The 17,892-nt window shown below is 33.8% G+C and overlaps 1 protein-coding gene across 4 annotated transcripts in view; it reads right to left on the bottom strand.

Moving 5' to 3' along the window:
- LOC111510822 (uncharacterized) overlaps nt 1-17,892 on the bottom strand; it is a 326,252-nt gene that overhangs the window by 30,799 nt on the left and 277,561 nt on the right. The window lies entirely within an intron of this gene.

A 17,892-nucleotide genomic window follows, 5' to 3' on the forward strand; every position in this document is an offset into this window, starting at 1 on the left:
GAATATAAATATGAAAACAGTTCAACCGGAGAAAATATATAAATTTTAAAGATCTGATGAAATTAAAAATAAAGATGTTGAGGACCAATGACTAAATTATTCTAATATGATGCATAGAGGTATGCAAAACGGTTTATTCAATTGAATTACACCAGATCTTCAAAAGCCATTTATCTTCTGTGGATGATCATCAAGTGAGAAGGGTTATTCCCCTGTTGCACTGGGATTAGAATCCCAGTGCAACAGGGATATTCTGTGCATTTTGTAAAAGCCGACTAGAAAGAGGACTCAATCTCATGCAGTAATCCATTTTGTTCCAACTAAGCTTAAACTACTTCCCAAAGAACTCATCTTCACATCCATGCAGAGGGACCATCATTATGGATAACCTCTTTCCTCTAACTGATGGGAACAGAATGAACGATAAGTATGAATAGAAGGGGAGAATCTACGTGGGACTCCTCTTACTCGTGATGAGTGTAGTACTGATAAACAATAAGTATTAAAAGGATTTCTGTGATCCTTACGAAGTTCATAGAGAAATTTGATAGGGTGTTATTTAAGAACCCTGAATTTACAGGAAAAACGCTTGGCATTGGGTGAGACCCTAAAAACCTATATTACCATCCGCAAATTTGTAACTATATCGCCATTGAACCATTTTTCTACTAGGAATTCAACGACTGTCAAATTGAAGGCGACCAGTGAAGGATAATCTGAGGTGATTAGGATTGGATCAGTGTAGCTACCAAGAGAGCTAGTGAGAACCTACCGAGCAGATAGAGCACAACACATAATTGCTGTGACGACAATGTACCCTTTGACATCTGAAACCAAATTGAAAAACCTATAAAGACTTAGAAATTTGCTTAAATGGGATATGGAATTGGAGTTGGAAGCAGATCGACTACAACGAAGGGAACCTAGACCTCATATGTAGGTACTGGGGAGTACAGAAAATATAATATTAGAGATATTTTCTGAATGACAAATTCAGTACTGGAAGAGCTTGAATGGACGTCCAAAAATGATTATTAGATGTGAAAGAAAGTGGTAACTGGAAGAAGATTGAGTGAGCAGTAAACTCATTTCCACATAAGTTGCTAGGACCAGACAGCAGGAAAAGCTAGAACGTAAAGAATGATAAAACCACCTTCATTTTGAAACCTGGGAAAAATCAGGCAGGGTGTGGCGCAGGCCTTAATAATGATATAATTAGAAAAGCTCTTCAACATGCATATTAGGCTAACGGACCATAGCGGATCGAGAACAATATGCTTACATGTAAGATATATAAGCAGAAACGGCTTTATGCCGGGTCACGGAAAGCTCTCCATAATAGGAGAGAAGATTGGAGTAACAAGAGACTGTCTTTAAAAAAGGTCTTGTCTCCACTAATACGGAACATTATGGTGAAAGAGTTACTTCATCTACTGGACCATTTTTAAAGATATTTTTACTACAATTTTATGGTGTAATAAGATATAACTTTGGGGAGTAGTAGTGAAGACGACACTACTGTGGGAAAAAATTTAGTAAGAACTTTGATTTACTGGAATGGGAAGTATTGAAAACCAATCAGTATTTTAAGAAAATTATAAACGCCAAATATTTTTCAGATTAGAATATTTCGTACTGGAGTCATGTGAGAAAGCAAATCATTTTAATTTTTTATAAATGAAAAGAGTGAATGACATATAATACTCACCTTGAAGTAAGATAACTCATTACTTTCCATATCGTTTGCACTTTCAATATTACATTTGCTACAATGGGTATACAAAAACAATTTGGATTGAATCGAAATAATGTTATTTTTTCATAACAAATTAATTGGGATTAAAAAAAAGTAAAGAAATAATATCATAAATCTGCAATCGTCTTAAAATAATAAATGAATAAAAATATAGAAACAATTGAATTTTCGAAACGTTTTTGAATAGTTACCGTCATCAGATGATGCCAATTCAGTTATTGAAAAGCGCACCGAGAAAAATGTTGCAGTTCTGATGTCTGAGAGCAGTATTTTTACTGTGGTTCGGGTTTTAAATTTCTGTTTGAATCGTGGTGCAATTTGCAATTATTCACTGCATCAGTATTTAAACTCTTGTTTACTGGTATGGTGCCCCGGTCTCGTTAATCGAAAAATGTCTTCTCACCTCTACTTTTATTCTAACAGAGTCAGTGTTGGTTGTTATTACCATTATAATTGGTACTAGGTAGCCCCTAGATTATTATTCTCTTAGTCAAAACATCACTTAATAATTACGCAAAATATTGGATGAATAAAATCGCATTTCAATGTTTTTTTTATTGGAAATATACTTAATTGTTTATATATACAGGGTGATTGAAAAGTCCCGACACGCCTGGCTCATTTACGCGGTAATATGGTAGGGATAGGTAGAAGAAAATTTAGTACAATGGGTTGTTTAGGATTGACTATTACCTTGAATATTACCTTGCAAATTATTTGGAGGTCAAGGTTAGTTTTTCAAATAAGGACCAATGATGTTTTTCATGGAAGTGGAAAGAGCGGAAACAAATTACAACCGAATATAATTTTCAGTGATTCTAAAATTAATTTCTTGAGGTCATTTAGAGGTCGAATATACTAAATGGTAAAAAAAGTTATTGCACACATGTTTACATTTATCTCTGGACAACCCAATGGTGATTTGCTTTTCACCATCATTTTGGACATTGTTTGAAGGTTTATGTTAGTCAAATGGAAACATATTTTATGTGGCGGAAGCAGAAAGAGCGAAAATAATTCGACCTCTGGAGGTCATTTGGCGGTCAAACATTCAACATGGTAGAGTAATGAGGGGTATTAAGGATTCATTCCTAACTGTCCGAAGGTGACTTTTTAGTTGACTGTGACCTTGTCAATTAATTTCAAATTCAAAAAACTTTCTGAAATGAAACCCTTATTGTTGATGCCGCAAAGAGTCATAGCGGGAAATGGGGTATGACTCTGACCACTTCCTGGTCCTAGATGGGTCCACCTATGAATTTGCTTTCACTAGCTAGTCCACACACCACCTTGCATGCAGTGGTGGGTCCACGCATAAACTTGTTTTTACCAGCTGTTTTTCGTTATCATCCAGAATGTTCACCCTTGAAATAGAATAGGAAGATTGAGGTGATTGAGGCCGCTATTTCTGTTGCCGGCATCAAAAATATAGTTTTCAATCCAGAGAGTTTTTTGAACTGGAAATGATTGTCAAGGGTATATTCAAGTAAAAGTTTTCCATTTGGTTGACTCAAATCATCAAATAATTTCCAAAGTCAAGACGAAAATGTAAATATTTTTTTCTACCAATTACTATCAGTGACCTTCAAATGACCTACAGAGGTCCACTTTGGAGTCACTTAAAGTCATATGAAAAATAATGGTCTTTTGTTCCTTTCAAAAATTAAGAGAAAGGCGTGGCTTTTTACGTCCGCCCTGTATATGGTTTAAGAGTTCACTAGCAAGTAGTGTTGAAAACATATACTGATTCTTAAAGACAGGTTTTTAATTTTAATAACCAACATCCAATGGCCTGGACACTATTAATTAATTTATTTCATTATATAAATTATAAATTCATTACATACAGCAAGAGTTCATACATTTTTTTATTTTATAAAAATACATAAGTAGCAGGAAATACCACAAACTTACACCTATACTGTATACAAAAAAATGGAACGTACAGGAACTTAAGAATACTGAAAACGATGCGTTCAGTACGGAAGTAACAGATCATGAGATGAGTATTTAAAAGAACAGAGTTCATACCACTTTGAATAAATAATATCAAAACACACGCCGCACGTTTATTACAAAAATGACTATCACACACAAACTTACTTGATAATACCGCCATTTTTCTATTTACTATCAAGAACAGGTAAAAAGCTTTGAGAAAGGCATTTCCGTATAGAAACACCATTTTAAATTTTCATTTCATTATTAGTATAAAATCAAGAAAAACTTAAAAAAGAAAGAAAAATTTGAAATATCAATGAAAAACTTGATAGATTTTTTTCTCTTAGGTATCTCTCTCAGATTCGAAATGATAAAAAAGTCATCTGAAACAACTAATTTCCATCATGGACGGATATCAATTTTTCTTTTTTAATTCGTAACGGGAACTGAAGATATTCACGAAAAACGATTGATATAAACGACTGGTGTCTAGTTTCCCCATCAGCACTATCGTGAAAGGAAAAAACTCAGATTCTTGCAAACTTTTAGACTGTTTGCCACTATAGAGAAAATACTTCTTGAAGAAGACGAGTGTTTTCTGTAACAATAACAGTTTGACAATAATTTCAATCCCAGCCACGAGAATTGAATTCATGAATAGAAAGTGATTAATTTTAAAACAAACTTTTAGGGTTCTACCTTTTCGTTAAAATATAAAGGAAGAGAACCTTCCAAAAAAATGAAGACAAAATAAACATAAAATAATCAACGAAAACCATTTTGGAAAGATGTGTAGATCATTCACAGACGTTTTTATCAGATATCAGTTGGGCTGGCGAAGGTACCGTGTAGGTACCAGTGTAGGTACCAGTGTAGGTACCAGTATCGTGGATAGTGTTATTAATTCTCATCAAGTAATAGGGAAATCACAATTCAAAACCTTGAAAAAATTACGAATTGAAACGAGAAACAAAGAAAATTTCAGGTCTTATTGCAGGTCTTGACATGATTGTCCATAGCTGGTTTCGAAATGAACCCTTTACCACAAACTGGACAAACATTCGGCCTCTCTCCTGTATGAGTTTTCCGATGATACCATAAGGGAGCTCGGTGAGCGAAGGACTTTCCACAAAACTTACAAGAAAACGGCTTTTCCCCCGTATGCACGGGCATATGCGCTTGTAACAGATCCTTCTTCGCGAACTTTCTCTGGCAAATCAGACAAGAAAACGGCTTGTCTCCGGAGTGAATTCGTAAATGATATTTCAGTTTATCCTTATTCTTTATTTTCTTGCCGCACACGTCGCACATTACGGATTTGTCGATCCCTGCCTCATTGTGTTTGCTGTACATGTGTCGCTGCAAACCCGGGTAGGATTCGTAGTGCTTGCCGCAAATTTTGCAGTCGTACTTTACCAGAGGTTTGCCTGTGAGAATTGAGTAGTGTGAAAGGCGTCTGTGAGCGCTGAGCAATCTGCTGTACATGAAATGCTTCCCGCATATCTCGCACTGAAACGGTTTCTCCCCGCTGTGATAATAAATGTGTTCTAAAGCATGGGTGCCGATTTTGAAAGGTTTGTTGCAAATTTCACACTTGTACATGTTGGAACCTTCATGTGCTCTTACGTGTTTCTCAAAGCGGTATCTAGATTTCAACCTGAAGTCACACAGGTGACAAGAGTACTGATCATTCACACTGTGAGCTACAGAGTGTAGTGCGAAATCCACATTGTTATTGAACAACTCTGAGCATTCTGGACACTTCAGTGCTTGATTTAATATTACAGGTTCTACTGAAGCTTTGAGGGGTGTTTTCCGTCTTGTCTTTCTCGATTTCTTCTCAACTTTATATCGATCCCTTTTTGTTATTTTCAACTGTACACGTTTGGCACCTTTCCTAAAAATGTTATATAAGTTATTGAAAGATGTCAAAAAGAGTGCAAATTACATACATTTGTTACCTTACCATCTGCACTTTTTTGAAATATATGTATTTGGATAATGTATCCAGAAATCAACTGTTTAAGTAAAGGCATAACAGAAGAATGACAACTGATAGGCATATAAAAATTCTAATGTCCCACATTTCTTACAAATATTCCGTTATTAATAATTAGTGATTTGATGAACTCCGTATAGAACTTGTACTATTTTTTATCGTTGAATTATGACTAATATACAGGGTGTTTCAAATTCGATCCCCACCATTGGGATTTCGGCAACTATGAGAGATACGAAGATGGTTGAATTGGGGCAAAGTTGCACATTTTCCTGACTAACAATATGCCGTTGAGAAAGTTCTGAAATTCCTAGTATATCCGGAGATAACCGGAAAAAACAGAATTTTCGGAAAATCGTTTTCATTTTTTTGGCTTTATTTTTCGAAGGATTCGAGAAAAAATTGCACTTCCACAATGCCACTTATTCTCTGCTAAATAATGGTGTTTTCAGATTTGTTATCCGACGTTTTGTCTTCCGGCCACCATCATCAACATTCTTTTTAAAAAAATTGGAGATATTGAAAAAAAATAATTCTTATCCTAGTAGGCTTTGACTTTGATGTTTCTAAATTTGACTTTCAATTTGTTACAGTCAATGAAATTTTGTTATTTTTCAGCTAAATGAGCTTTGATTGATTTTCATTTCCTGGTAGATTTCAATGAAACATTTCAATGTAGATGATCGCTATTCAGATGAAATTCCAACACAAAATCAAAAATATCACCAACCCACTTCATTTTTTAAAGAACAAAATGCAAATATTTTGTCAAAATTCATCATTTTTGTCATGTTATCAAACTCAACTGGGCAACAAAAACAACAAATTATGTACTCGTTTAATATTTACATTAAGTACAGAAAATCAAGAACAAGTATATGAAAGAAATAAATGCGCATTACTGTTTGTTTGAACAATACTACTACGAAAAGTATTCCTGAATCGAGAATGTTTTTTTATCATCAAGTTCATTATTCACTATAGCTTGACTATAGTGTCATAAATCGAAGTTTTATTGCGTTTTCCTATTACCGAAAGGAAATATGACACATGCTTTGTGTTGAATGCATTTATAATTCTTGAAAAATTAAACCATCTTGTTACTAATATATCACGAAGAACCTCTTTCAATTTGAGAATCCTCAGTGTATTTGAAGGCGGATTCATCTCGAGAAAAATTGATTTCCCCGAAATATCTCGTGAGTTACCAGTTACCATGTCATCTTTTGCAGCACAGATAAAGTAGTGGCCTGAACATATTTCAAATATCCTTACCATGTATATCCATGTTGAAGTTGTGTAGTATTTAACATTAAATATAAGATACCTACTGAATCAGTAATAGAGCTGTCATGAAGTGAGGAAAAATTCAATAGAATTTGAATTTTTTTATATATTCCTCGGACACATAATAAATGAATAAATGACTTTTAAATGTAATGACTACGATGATATTTTGTACAAATTGTATTCTCCATACTTTTGTGACGTACGCTACTAAAACTATCTTATTTTGTATAAAATAATCGAAGTTTATTATTTGTTATAATGGCAACACACTGATTTTTATACTAGCAATAGAAAAGGTTCGATGTGAAGGCAAAACTTGAAACCAACCCTGAATATGATTTGAAAAAAATTCACTATTGTCATGTACCAATTTCAATAATCTATATTATGGGATATTCGGTTCATTTCAATTACTCGTGAGAGTGAGAAGTATTTTTGTTAGAGTTAATCTACATCAGAGATTTCAATTCTTCTTTTCAATACTGGTTTTGATATATCTTGATTACATTTCGTATATTCGTAATTCAACAGCAAAAGTCCACAATATGAAAAGGTAAAATTATCACTACTGCAAATTGAAAGGTAATTCAGGAGATATATTTGCAACAACTGAAGTCACATTCTATAAAGCATGATATTTTATGATGAATTTATTCTTACTTCGAATTACCATATTAGTCGTAGAAATTGTCATTATGGGGATGGCCATCATCTTAATTTCAAGATGGAGTGTCATACAAAAAAACTGAAAGGTACTATTTTCATGAAACGGTTTTAGCAAGATGAGGCATCGCATCACATAAAAGGTCAATTGCAGTGTTTTTGAAGGTCACAATATCAAACACTCAATTTTTTCAGAAAGTTACTTTTGAAGTGACATTTATATCGATCGATAATTTCATATTAAAAATTTAAAACAATTTAGGAAACAAACATATCTTCAAATTTTATCAACTAATCGAAGTAATATTCAACGTAAAAATTCTTTATACTTCTTAGTGTATATTAAATGCAATATTCAATCAAAATTTTTGGGTTCTTCTTCATTTTACCCTGTATTATTTTTTATGCACATTGATAATTTTTTACGGTTCTCTGATAAGAAATGATGAAGGTAATTCAAAAAAGTCGATATCATATCTTTCTTTAAAAACATCAACAGTTTTTGTGAATCTTCTTGACTTGAATTCACGAAATTACTGTATAGTCGAAGTAAACGGTATTATGCACCCTCAAAATTATTTCGAGGAAAACGAACTATTACAAGCAACATCAGATTTGTCCGAAATTTCTTTCTCAACTGTACGTAAAATAGTTAAAAACAAACCTTATGAACGCAAGACTCGATGTGATACAGGATTACCGAAACTTTTAGATGTTCATCGGATAAAATCACTAAAAAAAACAATATACGACTGTTACAAACGCAATGAGATTCCTATAACTTAAATCATAAGGAAGAAATTGAATACTTCCGGCCACAACTTGAGCTGCTGTGACAAAACTCTTCATAATTGGATAAAGAAACTAGGATTTAGATTTTAAATAATAAACGAACGTCAAGAAATTATGGAAAGCAGAAGAATAGTGGAATTGCGTAAGAAATACTTAGAACAAATAACTAAATGAAGACAAGAACAACGGCAAATTTTCTATTTGGACGAATCTTGGTATGACACTCACGACACAGTTACGAAAGGGTGGACTTATGGTTCGAGAATGTGTACGCCTAACATGTCTGCAAACAAAGGATCGCGATTAATCATTGTGCATTGCGGAGGAAGTAAAGGATGGGTTCCGAATTCTTTGAAGTTATGTGGAAAAAAACTTGAGGACTGCAATGTTGACTATTATAAGAACATGGAAGCTAATATTTTCGAAGAATGGTTTGAAAACACATTAATCCCAAATTTGGATGCGAATAGTGTAATAGTTCTTGACAACACTTTCTATCATTCGTGACAGCTCATCAAAGTACCGAATAAAAATTCGAGGAAAGATGCAATACAAAGTTTTTTAATGGATAACAATTTGTATTTTGAAGATTACCATACCAAAAACCATCTACTTGAAGATGCAATACAAAGTTTTTTAATGGATAACAATTTGTATTTTGAAGATTACCATACCAAAAACCAACTACTTGAAGTTTCACAGACATAAACATTTGAAAAAGTGTATGCCCTTGAGAGTATTATAGAGCTAGTTAAAGAAGTATCTAATATTACCGAAGAAGACTGGTAGAAAAGGATTAAAAAAGTAATTTTAGTTGGAAAAGACTATTGGACACTTCCATTTTAATGGTGGAAATAAATTCATTATTGATTTAAATGACGACAGTGATAGTGAAACAGAGAATATTGAAGAGGAATTATCAGAAGCTTTCGAAGAAAGTTAGTGAAGTGTTTTTGAAGCAATCGATATATATATATATATATATATATATATATATATATATATATATATATATATATATATATATATATATATATATATATATATATATATATATATATATATATATATATATATATATATATAAATAGAGATTTCATCGAGTGCGCATGATATAAATCAAAAATTAAACAATTTGTGGACACAACACTCCAAAAAGGGGGCAAACCGCGGACACGTGTTTCTGGCAATTGGCTCCATCAGCGGTTTGCCCCCTTTTTGGAGTATTGTGTTCACAAATTATTTAATTTTATATATATATATATATATATATATATATATATATATATATATATATATATATATATATATAAAGGGGAGCTATTGGAAGGTAGGTTGCACTATATCGTTTACTTGAACTATACACATTATTACTGTCACTATAACTAACTGGTACAATTAACTCGTTCTGTAAAATTATGAAGTCATAAGTTTCTTGTACAAATCAAAGCCGCCAAAGTTCATTATGAGTGCCTATATTTCAAATTCACAAAATACATGCGATTCTAATTGAAAATGTTTTCATTTACTTGAAATAACTAATTTGAAAGCAGCCCTTAGAATCAACTAAACTGTCCATCGCCATGTGATATACATAATCTTGATTCTGGAATAATTTTTGATTTCATCACCCTACCAAACAGTCTTTCCACAGATTCAGTTGAGCAGTCTGACAGGAAATAAACAGCTCTTCATGTGAATTTTCATATTAGCCCTAGAAATGAACCCTTTTCCGCAATTGGAACAATTGAAGGATTTTTCACCCGTGTGTGTTTTTATGTGGTACCTGTACGGGGCACCGTGTGCGAACTTTTTTCCGCAATACATGCAGACGTACGGTTTTTCACCTGTATGAACCCTCATGTGTGCTCTGAGGATATCATTTGATATGAACTTCCTAGGACATACCGTACAGGAATAAGGTCTATCGCCAGTGTGCGTTCTGGTGTGTTGCGCTAGTTTTCCTTTACAAGACAATCGCATTCCGCATATGTCACAAATGACGGAAGTGTCAATGCCATAGTCTTTGTGGTTGTAAGAGTAATGACCTTTGAGAGCGGTCGAGTTTTTGTATGACTTGTCACAAAGAGTACACTTGTAGATGTGAATTGTCTTCTCGTCAGCATGGACTAGTTTCTTGTGTGTGTCCAAATATACATTCCTTACGTCTTTGCCGCACATTTCGCATTGGACAAAACTTTTAGCGACGTGTGTTTTGGAGTGCTTGAGAGCGCAGCGTTTGCTCCTGAAAATTTTGTTGCACTTCTCGCATTTCCAGAGGTCGTGGCTAAGAACATGGTTTTTAAATAAGGATTTCTTTTCTTTTGTATAGTCGCACTGATGGCAAGAGTACAGTCCATCTTCGTTGTGAACCTTTGAGTGCAAACCCAGATCCACGTGGGACATGAAACTCTCGGTGCAGATGCCACATTTCAGCGGTTCCTTCACTTCATTCAAGTTCACGAATTTCTCTATTTTTACCAATTCCAGCTTGATATTTTTTCTTCTCCTGATTATTTGTTTGGAATTTTCGTCTTTATCGCTCATGTCGCAGTTACGAGATTTTCGTTTCTTTGCTGGTTTTTCAGTATCTGGTATAGATTTTTTGCGTTCATCAGAATTGTCTTCTTCTGACTTAATTTTTTTAGCAACCTTCTTTTTTTCCAACAAAAAATCTGGATCGGAATCTGAATTTCGAGACTTTCTTTTATACCTTCTAGTTTGTGGTTTAGATTGGCCGCCAACCATCTTTTGTTTCTTCTTCATATTCTTATTCCTGGAAAATGATACTGTTAGTATTTTAATACGAAATGTAATACATTATCATTGTTCATTCAAGAATAATATTAGGTATACCTCACCTTCACATCGTTGAATTATCATTGAATTAATATGTATTCGAAAATTAACTATCCTAACAAATTTTTTTAAGACCTCCACTGATCTACAGTGTCACGTATTTGGCAGAACCTGTCACTTATAGAATTTCACCAAGATGCACAGAAATACTATGGTGTAATCACTTGGATCCCCCTATGTAAAATATTTTGACGGAAAGATTTGATCTACGGTCTCTTGATTCTTCATACACAACGTACTTCGGCATTCCATTCACAGAGGCGCTACGCGAACACTAATGCTTATATTTGGAAACGATTCTTGTTTCATCTATGGACATACTAGCAGCCGCCATAGCTCCGGACGGGTGCAATGCTGATTCTGAATATAAATGCACCTACTAGAAATTTAAGGGCATGGAGAAACAGTGATGAAAAGATAATTTTGTTTTATGGATGCGTCTTTTCTCCCGCGGCTTGCGCCCCAGTTGGAATATTTCAAAATCCTTTCATATTGCACATCTACAACATTAAACGAACTTACATACAAAATATGAAAGTTAGCGGTACGGAGAAAAGGTAATTCTCATATGTGAACGTGCCCCTTTTATCCCCAGGGGGGAGCCCCAGTTGGAATATTTGAGAATGTTTTCTTATTGCACATCTACAACATATATCGAACTTACATACAAAATATCAGCCTTCGAAAATATAGCGGTACGGAGAAAAGGTAATTTTCATATGTTGAACGTTCCCCTTTCATTCCCAGGGCGGCGTCCCAGTTGGAATATTTCAAAATCATTTCATATTGTACATCTACAACATAAAACGAACTTACATACAAAATATCAGCCTCCAAAAATATAGCGGTACGGAGAAATGATAATTTTCATCTGTAAACGCGCCCCTTTTATCCCAAGGGCGGCGCCCCAGTTGGAATATTTGAAAATCTTTCATATTGCACATCTACAACAAGAAACGAACTTACGTACAAAATATCAGGCTCCGAAAATATAGCGGTACGGAGAAAAAATAATTTTCATATGTGAACGCGCCCCTTTCATCACCAGGGGGCTCCCCAGTTGGAATATCTGAAAATGTTTTCTTATTGCACATCTACAACATAAATCGAACTTATATACAAAATATCAGCCTCCGAAAATATGGCGCTACGGAAAAAAGGTAATTTTCATATGTTGAACGCACTCCTTTTATCCCCAGAACAGCGCCCCAGTTGGAATATTTCAAAATCCTTTCATATTGCACATCTACAACATGAAACGAACTTACATACAAAATTTCAGCCTCCGAAAATATAGCGGTACGGGGAAAAGGTAATTTTCATATGTAAAGGCTCCCCTTTTATCCCCAGGGGGCATTATGGTTGAAATTTTTGAAAATGTTTTCTTATTGCACATCTACAACATATATCGAACTAACATACAGAAATATCAGCCTTCGAAAATATAGCGGTACGGAGAAAAGGTAATTTTCATATGTTGAACGCGCCCCTTTTATTCCCAGTTGGAATATTTCAAAATCCTTTCATATTGTACATCTAAAACATAAAACGAACTTACATACAAAATATCAGCCTCCGAAAATATAGCGGCACGGAGAAATGATAATTTTCATCTGTAAACGCAAATATAAGCCTCCGAAAATATAGCGGTACGGAGAAAAGGTAATTTTCATATGTAAACGCGCCCCTTTTATCCCCAGGGGGCTTCCCAGTTGGAATATTTGAAAATGTTTCCTTATTTCACGTCTACAACATAGAACGAAGTTACATACAAAATATCAGCCTACGAAAATATAACGGTACGGAGAAATGGTAATTTTCATATGTAAACGCGCCCCTTTCATTTCCAGGAGGGTGCCCCAGTTGTGATATTTAGAAATGTTTTCTTATTGCACATCTTCAACATAAATTAAACTTACATACAAAATATCAACCTCCGAAAATAAAGCGGTACCGAGAAAAGGTAATTTTCATATGTAAACGCGTCCCTTTTATCCCCAGGGGGTCGATCCAGTTGGATTATTTGAAAATGTTTTCTTATTGCACTTCTGCAACATAAAACGAACTCACATACAAAATATCAGCCTCCGAAAATATAACGGTACGGAGAAACAATGATGAAAAGGTAATTCTCATATGTAAACGCCCCACTTTTTATCCCTACGGGGAAGTCCCTGTTAGAATATTTGAAAATACTCTATGAGTGTGCATCTAAGACCTAAGATGCACCTATATAGCAAATATTAGCTTTCTAGGAATCAGTACGGATAAACAGAGATGAATAAGTGAGTGTTAGGTGGTGACTTTCGCATTCATAAGTATAGAAGATTTACAAAGTAGGGCCAATATCATTGATTTTGACAAAACAAAAAAAGAAATCAACTAAAGTCGTTCAAATGATTTGAATATGAACTCTACATGGCGAATGATGATCATTTAACAATACAAATGAATGTATTGATATTCAAAACTATCGACACGCTCAGCACACATGTACATTTTTCATTATTTGGGTTACATTATTTAACTCTTTTTGGAATATTTATTTTTTTAACATAACTTACAGCCCATGTTACTCTTTGAAAATGTAGATAGACTAACATGAATAATTTTTAAAATCAGTTGAATACTTTTGGAGTTGATCCATTAAAAACAATCTAATGAACAAGCACATTTTTTCTCTCTTTACTATTAGTTTAGGTAAGCAAATTTTATCTCTTTGTTCAATGAATAATTTTCATCACATGTTCATATCGTACAAATATTCTTATCCATTCTTATTAGTCTGTGGGTTATGCTTGAAGACTGGCAGTAAACAAATCTAAAGAAATGAACTTTAAACGTTCAAGCCAGTCTCGGGTATACCTACACAGTAGGTTGAATGGACTGACGCCTATCAGAAAACAACTACTAATACCACGAAGGGTGTTGGATTATATCCGACAGGCGTCAGTGCAGGAACTTAAGTTTTGTCCGTGAGGTTAATTGCAAATGGTGGACTCAAAGTTGGTAGAGAGAGTAACATATTGGTATCGGTCATGAATAACAGTGACATTACGTTTGTCTGATTTAGTTGTAATGAGAATGGGTAATGTCACTATCATTCTTGACCGAGACCAATATATTACTCTCTCTACAAACTCGATTGAAAATTGCGAGTTTTACTCTCGAGTGAGTAAAGAACCTTCGTAACAAATTCAGAGAAATTTCAATGATTCAATAAAATAAATATTTGAAATCAATCAAATAGGCGAAGCAACAAAAAAAGGTAAATATTTGTTTTGAGGGCACCCGGCGATTTTGAAAAAATGTTTGAGTGGACTTACGTATTTTGATGCGTAGATTACGAATCCGAAAGAAAAAAGCGACGCTCTCCCTTACTCACAAAGTTACGGCCCTTCAAAGTTCAGAAAAGGGCAACGTTTCAGCCTTTTTTTTACAAAATAAACTATTTAAAAACACAAGCATTTATTTACTAGGTCACCTTTACACCTTATTCCTCCTTCCTTGACACTTTTCACTTCAACCATCAACATTTTTTCAATAAAAATGTTAAAAAATGTACGGAGCTGCTTTTTGGTTATAACTATATCTCTGTATTTTACATTTGTAAGGTTAATGGCATAGTTGGCACGACTGATGAAATCATTCGTTTTCAAATTACGTTTTTTATAAGAAAAATGTTGATTGTTGAATTGAAAAGTATCAATTAAGGAGGAATAAGGTATAAAGGTGACCTAGTGAATAAATGCTTGTGTTTTTAAATAGTTAGTCTTGTGAAAAAGAAGGCTGAGAAGTTGCCCTTTTATGAACTTCGAAGGGCCGTAACTTTGTAAATAAGGGAGAGCGCCGACTTTTTCTTTCGGATTCGTAATCTACGCATCAAAATACGTGGGTACACTCAATTTTTTTTCTAAATCGCCGGTTGCCCTCTAAAGAAAATTTACAATTTACAATTACATTTATACTCTTTCAAAATTTTATGCTTTATCTCTCGCACATGTCAGCCGCTCACAATCTGAAACTGAACAAGATTAAAATGAACAAGAGTAAATATCAACTTTTATTGATAAGTACGAAGCGCAAAAGTACGGAAATTGAAGGTCTGATCGATGTACGACTTGGTGATGATGCAAATATCTAGGACCGACCTCAGATTCCACAAGCATGTAAGTGTAATTTGTCAGAACTCCTATTATATCTAACGGCAGTTGTACCAGAATAGGAACTTGATAATATCCAGGCTTTAACTGAAGCTTCACGAATCACTGATATTACCCAGAGTCTCTTTCTGGGATATCATTTGCCATTATACAATCGGACATAAAATGCCTCCAAAAAATTCAGAACAACTGTATACATTTGAATTGAAGGGGTTATATTTTTAGGAGTGAATAATTTTTTTTTTTTTTGGGAAAGAAAGTTTTTGGCTTTCTACTACTCCATCTGATACAAAAAAAAAGGGGATGAGTGAATCTTCCATGTATAGAGTTTCAAATTGATTACTTCCTTCCTTTCTTTGGAAGATTCTCTCATCCCCTTTTTTTTGTATCAGATGGAGTAGTAGAAAGCCAAAAACTTTCTTTCAAAAAAAAAAAACTGTATACAGTTCTCTTAAGGTGTAAAAATGTTTGATCACATCTCAGCTAAATTTGAGAATTGTGGCTCCTCAAACTGATTAAAATTAGGCAACTTCACTTTCTTGTTACAACTCACAAATTTATCTGTCAAAGCAAACCTCATTATTTATTTTGAAGATTCGTGAAATTTGAAGAACAGAGTCACTTTTATACCAGAAATCGCGGTATCATCCTCAAACACTCCATATCTTGTTTCACTCGAAGTTTCATATATAATTCAGTTGTCCTCTATAATGCACTTCCTAGTGAGTTCAGACACTACACGTTAGAAACTGAAACACGTAAGAAACTGAAACTGAACTTGAAATTAGCTGGTTAGTTCAATCTTTTGTGATGTCATTGCAGTTTTTTCTCCGGTTTTCCGTCTATTATTTTATTTTTTATTTGTATAACTTTCAAATATTCTTTCATTAGATAACTTTTTGAATATCTGTGTATATTTGTGTCCTTTTCACAGCTCAAGCTGAACTTCGCCTTTTATCGTTATTTTTGCTTTACATAAACCAATCCTATCTGTGATACCTATCATTGCGTCAATTTTTACTTCCACGGAGAAAATTGCCAATTTTCTTATATATATTTCAACCAAAGCCTATGAATTTGATAATTAATGTTTTATTGGATTTTTTTGATGTTTTCTCTAAATTTAATAACATCAAACTTTCTGATAACTTTGCCAGATTAGATATTCTAATTCTCTTCAGCAATGTCTATTTGGATACTTGTCTCAGACTTTTGATACTTCAATGGGAGCAAAGATTAGCCCAATTTTGGCGACATATGTTATGGAAGACCTGCTTGATTTGGTTTTTCAGGTACTTATATTCAAGCTCTTTTTATATGAAATATGTAGATATCATCATCTCTCTCCCGTAAGATGGAATATCTGAGATTGTGAATATTTTCAACAGTTATGATTCCTACATACAGTTTACCATTGAAACAGAGAACTAACGATTAACAGTGGGTTCCTCTCCTTGTTCATCAGAACACCGGAGAATATTTTCATTGATGGGTATCGTAAACCTAATAGCAGTTCTGGTAGGTTCTTCAACTACTGGTCGTACCATAAACAGTCGACTAAAATCAATTTGGTCAAACAAATGAAAAACCGCATTCTCCAGATTTCCGATCCTTCACTTCATTAAAAAAAACCTTAATATCCAGATACTCTTGCAACACCATTTACGTGATATTTCTTGAAAAAATAAAACATGAGCAATAAATCGTCCAAAAAAACTACGGACTACGAAATCTTCATTTCGAACGTCCTAGATGCCGATGAAATTTGTCGTGCTGTAAATAACAATTCAACGAAGAGAGTTGATAAATGCCTGGAAGATAACGGAAATGTCTTCGAACATATTTTGAAATAATTTTTATATTTAGTATGAAAAGACAATGCAATATTTTTTAATTTTCGCTTTCGGTAGATTCTTTATTTAATGGATGTTTCATGAAAATGACTCAAAATCCTCCCGGATTTTCGAAACTATCCTAAAATACAGGGTTTTCTATTAGAAAAAACTGAGTTTTAGCCCATTTTCATATCTTCAGGGTTAGTCATCCATTTCGAATACTTTGTATAACATTTTGGGAATGTTACTTCTACAAGATGATTGAAAGAAGTATTTTGATGAATATATAATAGCTTATTGATGTATTCTATAAAACTTTTGAATTTTATGGGAAATACCTATACCGAATACCTATTTTTTTTATTAAACAAATAATGAATATCTCGAGAACGGTATAGGGTGCATTACATAAACTCACATTAGAAATATGCCAGGTATTCAAAAATGTGAAAATATACAGGGTGTTACATTCGAATTAAGGAAGTTGGTGCAACCTTCCGGTATAACCAGAAGTGTTGGAAGTCCATATTAAAAAAATAAAGTTGAGGATTATAACAAATATGAAACGAAATGGAAAGTTCCTTCGCCTTCAAA

Source organism: Leptinotarsa decemlineata, unplaced genomic scaffold (assembly GCF_025532065.1).
Source record: "Leptinotarsa decemlineata unplaced genomic scaffold, Ldec_3_MD MMD2_tig00000035_RagTag_RagTag, whole genome shotgun sequence".
Taxonomy (NCBI): Eukaryota; Metazoa; Arthropoda; class Insecta; order Coleoptera; family Chrysomelidae; genus Leptinotarsa; species Leptinotarsa decemlineata.